The 13,121-nt window shown below is 34.6% G+C and overlaps 1 pseudogene; it reads right to left on the bottom strand.

Annotated features, from left to right (window-relative positions):
* Positions 1–5,749: 5,749 nt before the first annotated feature.
* On the bottom strand, positions 5,750–6,548 carry LOC105089413 (small ribosomal subunit protein uS2-like; annotated as a pseudogene).
* Positions 6,549–13,121: the final 6,573 nt, after the last annotated feature.

Genomic DNA, 13,121 nt, shown 5'->3' with positions numbered 1-13,121 from the left:
GTAAAAAAGAATGAAACAAATATGTCACACCCTTTAGGGTACCTTTTGGGTAACAAAAGTTTGGGAACTCATACACACACTGATACACATGTACAAACATATTAGCTAATATTTAAAAAAAAATGAAACGATAAACCAAAACTTAATTAAAAGAAATAGTAAACTTTAAATTGGAAGAAGACAAAAGAGAAATAGTGGGAATGTTGGCCCCTGACTGTGGGAACAAAGGAACGAGCCTTGGGCTGGAATGGTAAACAAGTTATAAAAAGCTGCAGACTCAGAGGTGAGACGGCTGGTTAGCCAAGGCCAGGTAAGATCCCCAGAGGGGGGCAACCTAAGACAGGCACAGCCGCCTGAGTCCAAGAAGAATATTGTTAAGCAGCTGTTTCTCATACATTCTGCCCTGATAAGCTGTAAGGCTCGCTGGTGCCAACATGAACATGATTTACCAAAACATAAAGAGTCTTCTAACCTTGAGCCAGACGCTGCCTATTAACCATTTCCCTTGTCATTCTTCTTTGCTATATAAGGCTGTACAACTTAATAAAGCTTCAGAGTAGCCATCAGCTCTCTCCGCATATGGTGTGTATGTGTACATGGTATCGCGACAGTGACATTTGGTGACCCCGACGTGGTATCAGTGCGGCGACTACATGTAAATAAGGGGAAAAATTTATATCGCGGATTTTCAGCCTATCAGGCACACCGCAAACCAACCATGGGACAGCAGCTGACAGTACAACAGAGGATTTATTTAAAGGCTATTTCAAATTGGGGCACCCTCCCAGGTGCCCCTCAAAAACAAATATAGGAAATCGCTGTCAGCCAAAGTCCCATCCCACCATTTCTTACCTCATTGCAGCTTCCCCCAGGAGCACAAGTTTAGATACTATTGATAATGAGTTGATAAGTGACAGTAATAAAACCTACTTAATCTCTACTGGAGTCTGGGGACTTTTACCTTCTGGGTATTTTGGAGTGTTAATAGGGAGATCATCTGTGGGCTTAAAAGGGTTAACAGTTTTACCTGGTGTTATTAATAATGATTATACTGGAGAAATTAAAATTATGGTTTGTGCCTCTTCTTATTACATTATTCCTAAGCAATCTCAAATTGCTCAAATTATTTTAATACCTTATGTACCTGCTCAAAAATTTGCTAAAAACAATAGAGGAGATAAGGGCTTTGGACAGGACAGCAAGCTTTTTGGACACGTTCATTAACCAGTAACAGACCTATATTAACAGTTTCAATACAAAAAAAGCAATTTACAAGGTTATTGGACACAGGAGTGAACAAAACTATTATTTCTAGTTTTCATCAGCCTCCTGATTGGCAAAAACACAAATCTGATGTTACTGTTTAAGGAGTTTATAGACTAATGAGACCTAAAATAAGTTCTCACCCACTAAAGGTCCAAGGGCCTAAAAATAAAATGGCCTTTGTAACTCCTTTTGTATTACTAATACCCTGCACTCTATGGGGCAAGGACCTTCTTGCTCAGTAAAACCTAACCTTAAAGATTGATCCTTTTTAATAGAGGCTGCTGCTACTATCCCAAATATTATTCCCATTGCTCTAACACGGACCCACCAGAAACCTGTTTGGGTGGAGCAATGGCCCCTTCCTAAAGAAAAACTACAAGCATTACAAAAATTGGCTACAACTAGAGCTGGGTCATTTGAAACCTTCTACTAGTCCTTAAAACACACCTGGTTTTGTAATAAAAAAAAATCAGAAAAATGGAGGTTATTACAAGATTTACATGCTATGAACGCTATAATGCAACTTATGGGACCCTTACAAAAGGGGCTACCCAATCCTTCACTTATTTCTGACTCTTGGCCCTTAATTGTTATTGACATAAAAATTGTTTTTTCTCATTAACTTTGCACAAAGCTGTTTTCATTATATGGATGATATTTTACTGGCTATGAAAGACAAACCTAATCTCCTATTATTTCAAAAAACTGTTACATTTTTACAAACTAAAAGCTTTTTTGTTGCTCAAGATAAAGTACAAAAAATGCAACCTTGAGAGTTTCTTGCGGTGACTATTAACGCACAAACTATTAGGCCACACAATATAAAATTAAATATCAAGCCTTGCATAACATTAGTTCAATTACAACAATTGCTAGAACATATTAACTAAATCAAACCTTTTTTAGAAATTCCTACAGTCCAATTACATCATTTATTTCAATTGTTAAAAGGAGATAAAAAACCTGCCTCATTACATACATTAACCCCTGAAGCTATCAAAAAATTTTAAAGGGTTAATAAAGCTTTAAATTGTCAATTTTTACAGCAGTTACAACCTAAATTACCTATTATTCTTATTGTTTTAAATACACCTCAAACACCTACAGGGGTGCTTACACAAAAAAGAGACACTTTATTCTTATTAGAGTGAGTTTATTTGTCTCACTCATTAACTTGGGCCTTAACCACTACTTACCATGTCTATACTGATATCATAAACAAAACTCGACATGGCTGTTTACAATTAATGGGACAAGATCCTCAAAATATACATTTACCGTGTACTGCCAGCCAATTCCAAAAATATTTTACAAAAAATGAGGATGTCCAGGCCTTAAGAGCTATTTATGATATAACTAAAAGACAAACAAATCATACAGACATACTCACAATGTAATCAATTTACAATTGCTAAACCAAATTATAATTTAAAGGACATTAATGCAAGAGGTATTCAGAGTAATCAAATTTGGCAAACAGACACCATCTTATTTCCCTCCTTTGGGCATTTAAAATATATCATAGTTTCTGTAAACATTTTTTCTAATTTTATATATGCCACATTACATACTAAATGTAATGCCCACAACATCATTCGACATTGATTATCTGCTTTTAGTGTTTTAGGCAAGCTCCACAAGATTAAAACTGACAATGGTCCTGAGTTTTCTGCAAAGATTATTTCACAGTTTTGTCAAAATTAAAAAAAAATTGATCATACTACTGGTATTCCTTATAATTCCACTGGTCAAACTATTGTTAAACAATGTCATCAAACATTAAAATCTTGTTTGCATAAATTAAAAGGGAGGAATAATTATAGAATACAAAAAAGCCATAATATATTACATCATGCACTTTTTACACTTAATTTTTTAAATTGAGGACTAGGTAGATTGACACCAGCTAGAAAGTTTATAAACCCACCTTTAGATGTAAAAGGAGTTAAGGTGTAAATAAAAAAAAAAACATTTACTGATATTTGGGAAGGGCCTTTTGATGTAAAATGTTGGGAGAGGGGGTCTTTATGTATTGATACAGGTGCTAAATTAAAGTGGGTACCCCAGAAGAGTGTTAAGAAGTTCACTGAAAAGAACAGCTGAAGATGGGTAAAGTATGGTTCTATACCCTTATACTTACTTCTTTCTTCTTTGCATGCTTGCATGCTGAGCTTAATCTATCTTATTGGGCTTATGTTCTAAACCCTCCTTTATTCACACCTTTAACTTGGTGGCATGCAGATCCCCCTCTTGCCTCTAATGATTCTGAGTAAACAGGTGAAACATGGGTCCCACTGGTGACCAGTACTGGAAATTATCTGCGCAGCAACGATTTTTTGATCCTGTACTCTTATAATCCTCGTATATGCATCCAATTTAATAACACAAGTAATTCTCCTTGCATACAGTTACAAGCTCAATTGTATTTATATTACCAACCTAAAAAGGGAAACACTATAACAAACCTTACAGTTATTACTGCCATATCCACATCCTCTGAAACATTTGTGAATGCCTCTCAAGTTCCTCCTATACCCATTTGCTGACCAAAACCGGACTGGAAATGTAAGTTCTACTCAGTACAATGGACTCCTTGTCAAATTCCTCAACCTAAAAAAAGCTCCATTTTTAACGTGACTCTACTAAGTTGGGAACCTCACGGACATTTAAGCAGTAACAACGTCACCATACAATTCAATACAAATTCCACAGCACCCATCACATGGAGTAAACAGTTTATCCAGGCCTATACTATAACTCATGGATGGAAATACAACTTTTAGTCCTATACATAAAACAATTTAGAGGTTAAGGTTGCCTTTTATTAACAGAGTTCTTTATCATGGCCACTATAACAACCATTCTGGTAAATACTCTATAAAACTGAAACAAAATGTTTCCAATTCTGTTATGATATGTATTACACATCCATATATCTTGGTGTAAGGGCCTAACAGGCCTAATATTACTGTTAATCAATTGTATATGGTTAATTTACCCTCGCCCTTTTTAATACTCTGTTTATCCAATGCGAATGTAACCTCTAAAAATGTGTCCTTTGTTATGGTATTGAAAAAAAAAAAAGCTCATGTCTGGTTGCCAGTAACACTTAACAAAACCTGGTCTAATGAACAAAGTTTATATGTACTTTTAGAGTGAGCAAATGCAAAATGGCTTATATTGGCTCAAGCCAAAAAATTGGTTCTCAAAACTAAATTTACGAATCTTTCTCAATGTAAGGCTTTTTTTGCCTCCTCGGCGTTGCTATCCCGTGAATGTTACAGTGTATATGTCAGTTGCGTAAACAACAGGCTCAAAAACAAACATTGGCTATGTTGGGGCTTCTAGCCTCTACACAACATGATTGTTTTTTGGCTCTAAAAAATAAAAAAGGGGGAAATGTTGGCTGTGGGAATGAAGGAACGAGCCTTGAGCCGGAATGGTAAACAAGTTATAGAAAACTGCAGACTCAGAGGTGAGAATGCTGGTTAGCCAAGAATGGGTAAGATCCCCAGAGGGGGGCAACCTAAGACAGGCACATCCTCCTGAGTCCAAGAAGAATATTGTGAAGCAGCCGTTTCTCAACGTTCCACCCTGATAAGTTGTAAAGCTCGCTGGTGCCAACACAAAAATGATTTACCAAAACATAAAGGGTCTTCTGACCTTGAGCCAGACGCTGCCTGTTAACCATTTCCCTTGTCATTCTTCTTTGCTATATAAGGCTGTACAACTTAATAAACCTTCAGAGTAGCCATCAGCTCTCTCCGCATATGGTGTGTATGTGTACATGGTATCGCGACATCGACATGGGAAGAACAAGAATAAAAACTAGATATTTTCATGTGTCTTGTTTTATAGTTTTGACCTTAACACATCTTCATTTTTTATACATGCAAAAGATAACATTAAATAAAATAGAAAAAAGTGAAGCAATTTCTAAAATAAAAGACAAGTTGAAACTCACTAACCTCAATTTATATCAAATTTGTGGCATGATGGCAAAGATATTTATCTCAGTGAATTTAAAAATAGAATGTTGCCTTTATATACTTAAGTGGGACCAGAAAAAGGATCACAGAATTTTAAGTAGCAGCTAGTGGTCCTATTATTAAGTTTAATGTTGATATAATTCTTAAAGTATTATGAACACACACACACACACACACACACTCCACTACACACAGAGTAGATTAAAGCATATAAGTACTTACACTTATGTCATTAGGAACTGACATTTCCAGTATAAAAGACAAGATAAAGATATAAATCAAATACGTTAAAAAAAATTTCTATAATCTCCAGTTAAACTTGGGAAATCAGTATTATGAACTTGGAATTTATTGACTTACTTACTTTTTTAGAAATATTCTTTTCCATCAACTTTATATTTCCATTTTCTGTTGAAGAGCCTGTGGAAGAACAACCTAAGACCACTAGCGGTCTTTCCCATCCACTTGGTGGCTTGAGCAGCCGGCGCTGCAGACTAGACTTCACTACAGAAACGCTGACTAGGCACAGAGGGCACCCGTGTGCCTTCAGACCAGTCTGCAACCTCGAGTTGGGTAGCAGGAAACTCAAGAGCTAGAGAGGTCCATTCACCCTGAAATTCCTCCTTCCTCACAAAATTTTCAGCAGTGGCCTGCTCCTTCTTTTCAGTCTCTTCAGGATCTCTCTGGAAGGAGAGATTAGGTACGAACTCCCGTGAGTTCCCGCGGGAGATGGTGCTGCACATGCGCAGAACCTCTGGGACCAGCCGCCGCCATATCAGACCCACTGAGGGCGCTCCCCTTGTTGCTACATGGGGTGGCAATGTCCACAAAGCACAGAGGGGAGTCCGTGTTACACAGAAAAATAATAGACAAGTTAACTTAAGATGCCTCTGTGAGAGGCTGGGGTTCGACCCTGGGAACAGTAACCATCGGAAGTCGAGGTTCCCGGAACGCTGCCTGTATCTGGTTAGTGAAGCTTTCAGGAGTGACGTGGCCAGCAATAGAAATGGCCCCAGAGGCAGCTACAAGTTTCAGCACAGCCGGCTGACCAGTATTCCTGAAGGACATGGCACTGATAGCCGGATTTTCAGTGGCAACAGTGGCACAAGCCGCCAGCAAAAACTTCTTCAAGGTTCTCTTCATATTTATGCTGTAGATGCCGTCACTTTTCTTTTTGTAGATGTACTGTTCCATTTGAAAGTCGAGGTTGGTGCCACCTGAGTAGGTTTCCGCAGCAAGGAATTGAAGCACATCCTCCTCATTCATTTGCAGTACATCAAGGGCTTCGAACATTGTGAAAGTTTGCCTTTCTGACAGGAACCGAGGACAATGCCATATGGACTCCTCTCCTGGTAGCATGAAAAGGTAAAATTTATTTTTCTCCTTCTAAAACAAATAAAATTTATGTGTTTTAGCTCTCCCCTGAAATGCCTGAGAAACTGTAATAACCTAGTATAAAATGCAAATCTACCACCCAGATATAACTTCCTAATATTATTTTCCACTAACAAGAACTACCAGGGCTCCTTAAAGATACATCTATTTCCAAGCTGTAACCAGAAATAGCCAACATGAGCCAGGTCATCTTGTCATTTCTAAAATCCTACACTTAGACTGTTGCAAACTATAAAAGGACACAGGAGGCAACTTAAAGAGATTCCCATTAGCCAAAGATGGTACCATTTGAGCTTCAAAAAGAAGAATGAATACTGGAATATATTAAATCTCTTAAAATTGATAATTACACTTAATATCCTAATTACACTTAATCCCTCAATGTTAATCTCGTAGGATTTTACTTAGGCAACCAGATCATTATTCAGGAAATTCATATGTAAGGTAAAATAATCAATAGGAATTGCATGGCATTACTTATAAAATATTCTTGCCAAAATAAGGTAAGATAAAATAAACTGAATCAATTGGACATCTAGATCTAAGAGTTACATGAAATTTTGACAAATAGGAAAAAACATAAGAATTTTTTAAAAACACAATATAGACAGAATAGTATATGAAGAACAGCATGAACCAAATACAGAAGTTAGAAGATAATAAACAGAAGACCGAAAATTCACAAAATTCAAAACAGATAAAAAATAAAGAGAAACAGCAAGACAAAGATAACACAGAGACAATGGCATAACACACTATGAGGGAAGAAAAGGGTAAAAGACATAAGTAGAGATAAAACTAAGATTACAAAGAGAAAACAATGAAGAATTTTATGATAATAACCTAGCATATTTAGACAAAATAGTCAACTTCCTTAGAAAATAAGTTATAAAAATTGATTCAAAAACATTGTCTTATGACAAATAAATTGAATCAGTATTCTAACATGTAAAATGGTAAACACCAGGCCTAAGTGATTTTCAGGCAAATTCTACCAATTGCAAAGAATATGAATATAATCTTAAAAACACATTTCCAGAGATTCCCTCTGTAAGTCCTATCTCCCTGTTATATACTCTTCAGAAATGCATAAGTACAAGTATCATTTCCTAGTACCATATAAAATTTGGCCCACATTTTTATCCTCAGTGCCTAGCATAATGTCTGACTATAATAATGGTACTACAGATAAATATCACTAAATATTTAATGAATAAATTAATAAATAATTCATATTTATGCTGGCTAGAATATATCTTCAAATGTTTTTATGAGAGAACATGGGTGGTTCACTTTCCCTGCCCTACACGCATGTTAACAAACCACCTGCCATATAAATATGTTTTACTTCCTTTCTGTCTCAGAATATTGTGAATTTTACTTTATTCTCTTCTACATTTGTTGTTGCAAAAGTTGCAAAGCTCATTTTTTATTCTCTGGAGAAAAACTGTTATTTTCTGCCTCCTTGATTGTAGAATTATTAATTTTTTCTTAAAATGCCTTATAAATTCATTAGGATGAAATGTATTTTCTTGGTAAACAATTTGTCTTATAAGTCTAACCTTTCTTCAATTGTATAATGTTTTCTTAAATTATATTGTATATTGATTTTCTTTCATTGTCCTTCAATTTTGGTCTCCTCCTTAGGAATATAAACTTTCTCATTCTATCTTCCCCATGTCTTGTCTTATGGTTAGTAATTGTCGTCTTCTTTTTCTGTTATTCTGTATCCAGGGAAAGTGTACTTTGTTTGTATTTCACATGATGGATTCAGTTTCTGCAACATTATCACTACACTTCATTGTTTCTAAGACTGAATTTCAATCTGCAATATTAAATCTTTTGCCATGTTTCCTTGTCTCACTGCACTCTATTCTTCTCCCTGACTAAAATCAACTCAATTTTGGTCATAGTTTCTTGTGTTTTCATCATAGCTTTCAACATTCTTAGTGAGAACAAAAGAGAGTATCACTTCCTAAAATTAATTTTACTTCATGTGGTGCATCTTTCTCTAAAAGATTGGGTTTTTGTTTTGTTTTGTTATTCTTGTTGTTTTCTGCAATTCGTGCCATCCATGCAATAGAAGATTAAAACTTTGGTGGTATGTCATTATCAGGTCTCAGTTAGTGAATTCTCCTTTCCTTTCTCACAATAGCCACATGATTGCTATTGGAATTATTTTCATAATTTGCAAAACAAAGGGATAACTGATTAGCCTATCCCCTAACTAGCGCAAAATAGTTCTTATTGTTGCTATTTTGTAATTATATCAGTTTTATATAAGTTTTCTGATCTAAGGAAGGATATCTTGGTTTCACTGCCTGGTTATATGCCTAAGAGGAAGAGATTTTCTGAATATTCTTAGAAATTATTTTTTTCTTTCATTAGCAGAGATGGTAAATAAAGAACTATATTCTGCTAAGGAAACCATTGGCACAGCTCTCTCAACTCAGAACAGGACTAATTGTAGAATGAGAGGCATTTAATGGAGCAGATTGGGGAGGACAGATGATGCAGTTCTCTTTTTTTTTCAGTGGGAGAGTGAAGCAATTTAACAGGTAGAAGAGTGAAAGTTTTCATTGTCTCTTTTTCCCTCTGTATCTCTGTTGTCCACATCACATTCTGCCTCATCACTTCACTTACACTTTAGTTAATAGAAATACTTCTTTGAGCTTTGCAGATTAAAGATTCCTAGTTTCCAATGCTGTTAAAAGTTTTAAAATTTTTGGATGATTTAATGTGTATTCCGAGACCAAATTAGTAGTTATTATCTGCAATCATAACTTGAAAATACCTACAATGTTCTTCAGGAGAAAATTATTACAGGTTCCAAAGACTACCTGACAAACACTTTCTTGGTGCGCAAATAAATGGAATATTTAGACCACCTATCAGTATTTGAATTTTTTTATACCTTCAATTGAATTTTAAGCTCCAGTAATATATTATGTTTATATTTACAATCCAAATATCAATTTGAATGTTCTAACATATACTGGAGATGGCAAAATATATATTCATAGGCAATGTCAGATCTTGTGTTTACTTTAATCAACTGTACACTGTTTATTTTAGTTAGCATTTATGGGAAAATGAACATGATTGATCAATCTGAATTATCGGTAGTAAAGTAACACTACCTAATAACTTATTTTCATGCTGGCATTTTTTAATTTGAACTCACTACATAGAAGGCAAAGCCTCCTAGAAGTTAGAATTTAATTTTTGCATGTATTTAATTATTCCTCTATACTAACTGCCTTTGATTATCTCTTTCTCAATAGGAGAAAATGTACATCTCTTACCAACATAGTCATAGCACATATCCTAAAAAAACTCCTATTGCTACAATAATTAACATAAATGTATGTGACAATTTTGTGGGAATTATTTAATGATTTAAAATTTATAGTTGTTCACTGATTCGAAGTAAAAAGAGTGTTTCTCTTTCAAACATGTTTTGTTTTCTGGAGGGTTTTGTTAGAAAAGGTACATGAATAATATATTAACAACCATTAGAGTTTTTAAAAATGAATTTTTTTATGGTTTAGATGTAGATATATCTATTTTAATTTATACTTTATATGATTAACAACAGAATTTTAGCAGACCTGTAAAAATATACAAGAAAAGTACTAAAATAGAAATAAAAAACTTTATAATATCAGCAATTTGTAAGACGTAATATGATAATGACCTGGGGTAATGGTTTTTGTCATTTATTAAACATTAAATTTTGCTAAAGCAAAATAAAAAAAAAATTTGTATAAATCTCATTATGCAATAAAACTTCAAATGAGAGTTGCTTTAACATGTTTAAAAATTTCTTATATCATCATAGCTTTAAATAGGCTTAGAGAAGGCCCATTTATTTATTCACTTCATTCAATTAATTTAAATATATGTATTGAGCACTTACCAGACACATGTATTAACTGGCAGATTATAGCAGGAAAAAAAAATACAGACAAGAATTTCTGACCTCTTGAAGTTTATACTTCAGTAAGGAAAAGAGAAAATTAACAAATAAAAAAGTAAGATATATATGTTATATGTTGATAATTGCTGAGAAAAGTATAAGGATTATAGTTTGGGATTGAGAGTGGGGTTGGACCTTATTCTCACCCAGATGAGATGACAAAATACCTTCTCACATCCAAGTAATTTTGCCTGCAGACGGGATCAGCATTTTTCTTATAGTTTTGAATTAGTTCATGTGCCTTTGCAAATAGTTGATGAAGACCCCAGAGTCCCATATTATGGAATATTTTATATATACTTTACACAGGAAATTTATAAGTACAAGTGTGTTTAGTGATTCATCCTAGCCAGAGGAAAATTTCAGTATTGCTTTTGTGGGAAAAAAAAAGTCTGATTTTGTGTAACACCACTTTCCAGTGGCCTTCCAGGTTTGAGTTAGCTGCTAAATGCACATTGAAGTAACTAAACAAATTGCCACAGTGGTTTCATTAGTATTCACAATATGACCTTTAGAAAATATCTATCAAAAACAATTTTGATTTACTATTATTCTGCCACTTCTGAAAGTAATTAGAAAATAGGATCAGTTATTTCTAGAGACAATTCCTGGTTCATGACATTAAGACCATTTAATCTGTGTTCAGAATGCTTGTCATCCTCTTTGCCATCACAGAAAGATATACATCTAATTAATCCAAAGTCTGCATCATAAAATTTAAATATATCTCCAAGTAAAAAGAGACTAAAATTTAGTCTTATTTTCTATTCTATAATATTAAAACCTTACGTGATTACCTGAATGAATTCTTATATTTATATTAAAATACAAGCTTTTGTAAACATGATACTTTATATTGGTCAAAGTGTTACTTTTAAAAGTTTAAAGTAAGTTATATAAATATGAAAAATATCTTAAAGATTTTATTCAACTCTAATTAATGTGGAAACCACTAAGATGATAAAACTGTCTCCAAGAGCATCTGATGAAACAGAGGTTTATATAATCCATCAAGAAAACTATGTAAAAATGTAGAGAGTAGGACTGCTAGGTTAGATACAAAGCTCATTATTGTCCCTTGAAACAATTAAGCCATAATCATCAGGGTTATCTTTTCTATCAGATAGAAATTTATACGTTAGTATGTAACTTCATACTGTCTAGGTTTTGATCAAGTAGTAAATAGCAAAGTCAAACACAGGTACATTGCCCTAGAAAATTATATAATCCTGAGGTGAGCTTATTAAATTCTGTATCAGTATAACATTAAAAAGACATGCCACCTGTCTTTTCTGCCATTTTCCTGGTTTTAATTTAACAGTCTCCCTGTCTTAGTTCAGGCTGGTATAATGAATACAATAAACTGGATGGCTTAAACAATTTATTTCTCACAGTTCTGGAGGCTGGAAAGTCCAAGATTAGAGTGCTATTCTCATCCTGGTGAGGACCCATTTCTTAGTTTGCAGATGGCCATCTTCTTGCTGTGTCCTCACATGGCAGAGAGAAAAAGATCATCTCTCTCACGTCTCTTCTTATAAGGGCACTAATCTCATTCATGAGGGTTCTACCTCCATGACCTAATTATATCACAGAGGCCCCATCTTCAAATACCCTCACATTGGGGATTAGGATTTCAACATATGAATTGGAGGGGGGAGGACACAGACTTTCAGTCCATAGCATTCCTTATTTTGGCCATAAATAATCTTCAAATACTGATCAGAAAAAAAGTTGGCCTCATTATAGTTTAGACTGATTATTTTCACAGATCTAATAAGAGATGTTAAATAACCATATAAGCTTCTTGGATCATACAGTTTTTAACAGATACTGAGGCAAAATTATTAACTTCTGTTTGTAAATTTTATTAAAGAATCCAAGATTGAACCATTTAAAAGACCCTATATAGAGTCTAGGAAGTCAAGGCCAAGAAAATCTTTCCCCTATATTTTACTATAGTACCCATGGATTTAGTAAATTCTTCTCTTTTCAAGATTCCCTAAATATACTGAGGTTTCTGGCTTGCCAGGAAGTGATTTTACTTATCACTTGTGAAGCTGGAGCCCTATAAGCCAAGTACCAGGCCAGTTTCCTATGAGGGTTTTGTAGGCATTGGTGCCTTTGTTGTTTAACAGTGGGCTTGCTGTATCCAACTAAAAGTGATTCATTCCCAAATATAACACTGCAGTGTCTTTGGTTGCACAATCAACTTTTCTAATTTGAGCTAGAATGGGCTGATTCTTCTTGAAATAATGAAAATAACTATTGGCCTGAAAATAATAGATTGCCATGTATTTCTTCAGTAAAGATGGGTTTATTCTGGATCAGCAGAGAATTGTAATTTGGGGTCTACAACCATGGTGAGCCATGTGGAAGTCCCCCAGCATGGCAAGGGAAGGAAAATGAGAGGAAATGTAAATGGGGAGGGATCTAGTAAACAAAGAGTCATGGCTTTATATTGGCTGAGTCCTTGCCAGGGAAGGAGTCTTCTT

Source organism: Camelus dromedarius, chromosome X (genome assembly GCF_036321535.1).
Source record: "Camelus dromedarius isolate mCamDro1 chromosome X, mCamDro1.pat, whole genome shotgun sequence".
Classification (NCBI taxonomy): Eukaryota; Metazoa; Chordata; class Mammalia; order Artiodactyla; family Camelidae; genus Camelus; species Camelus dromedarius.
Note: the sequence above shows the minus strand (reverse complement) of the source record. Positions and strands in the feature narration are given on the sequence as shown.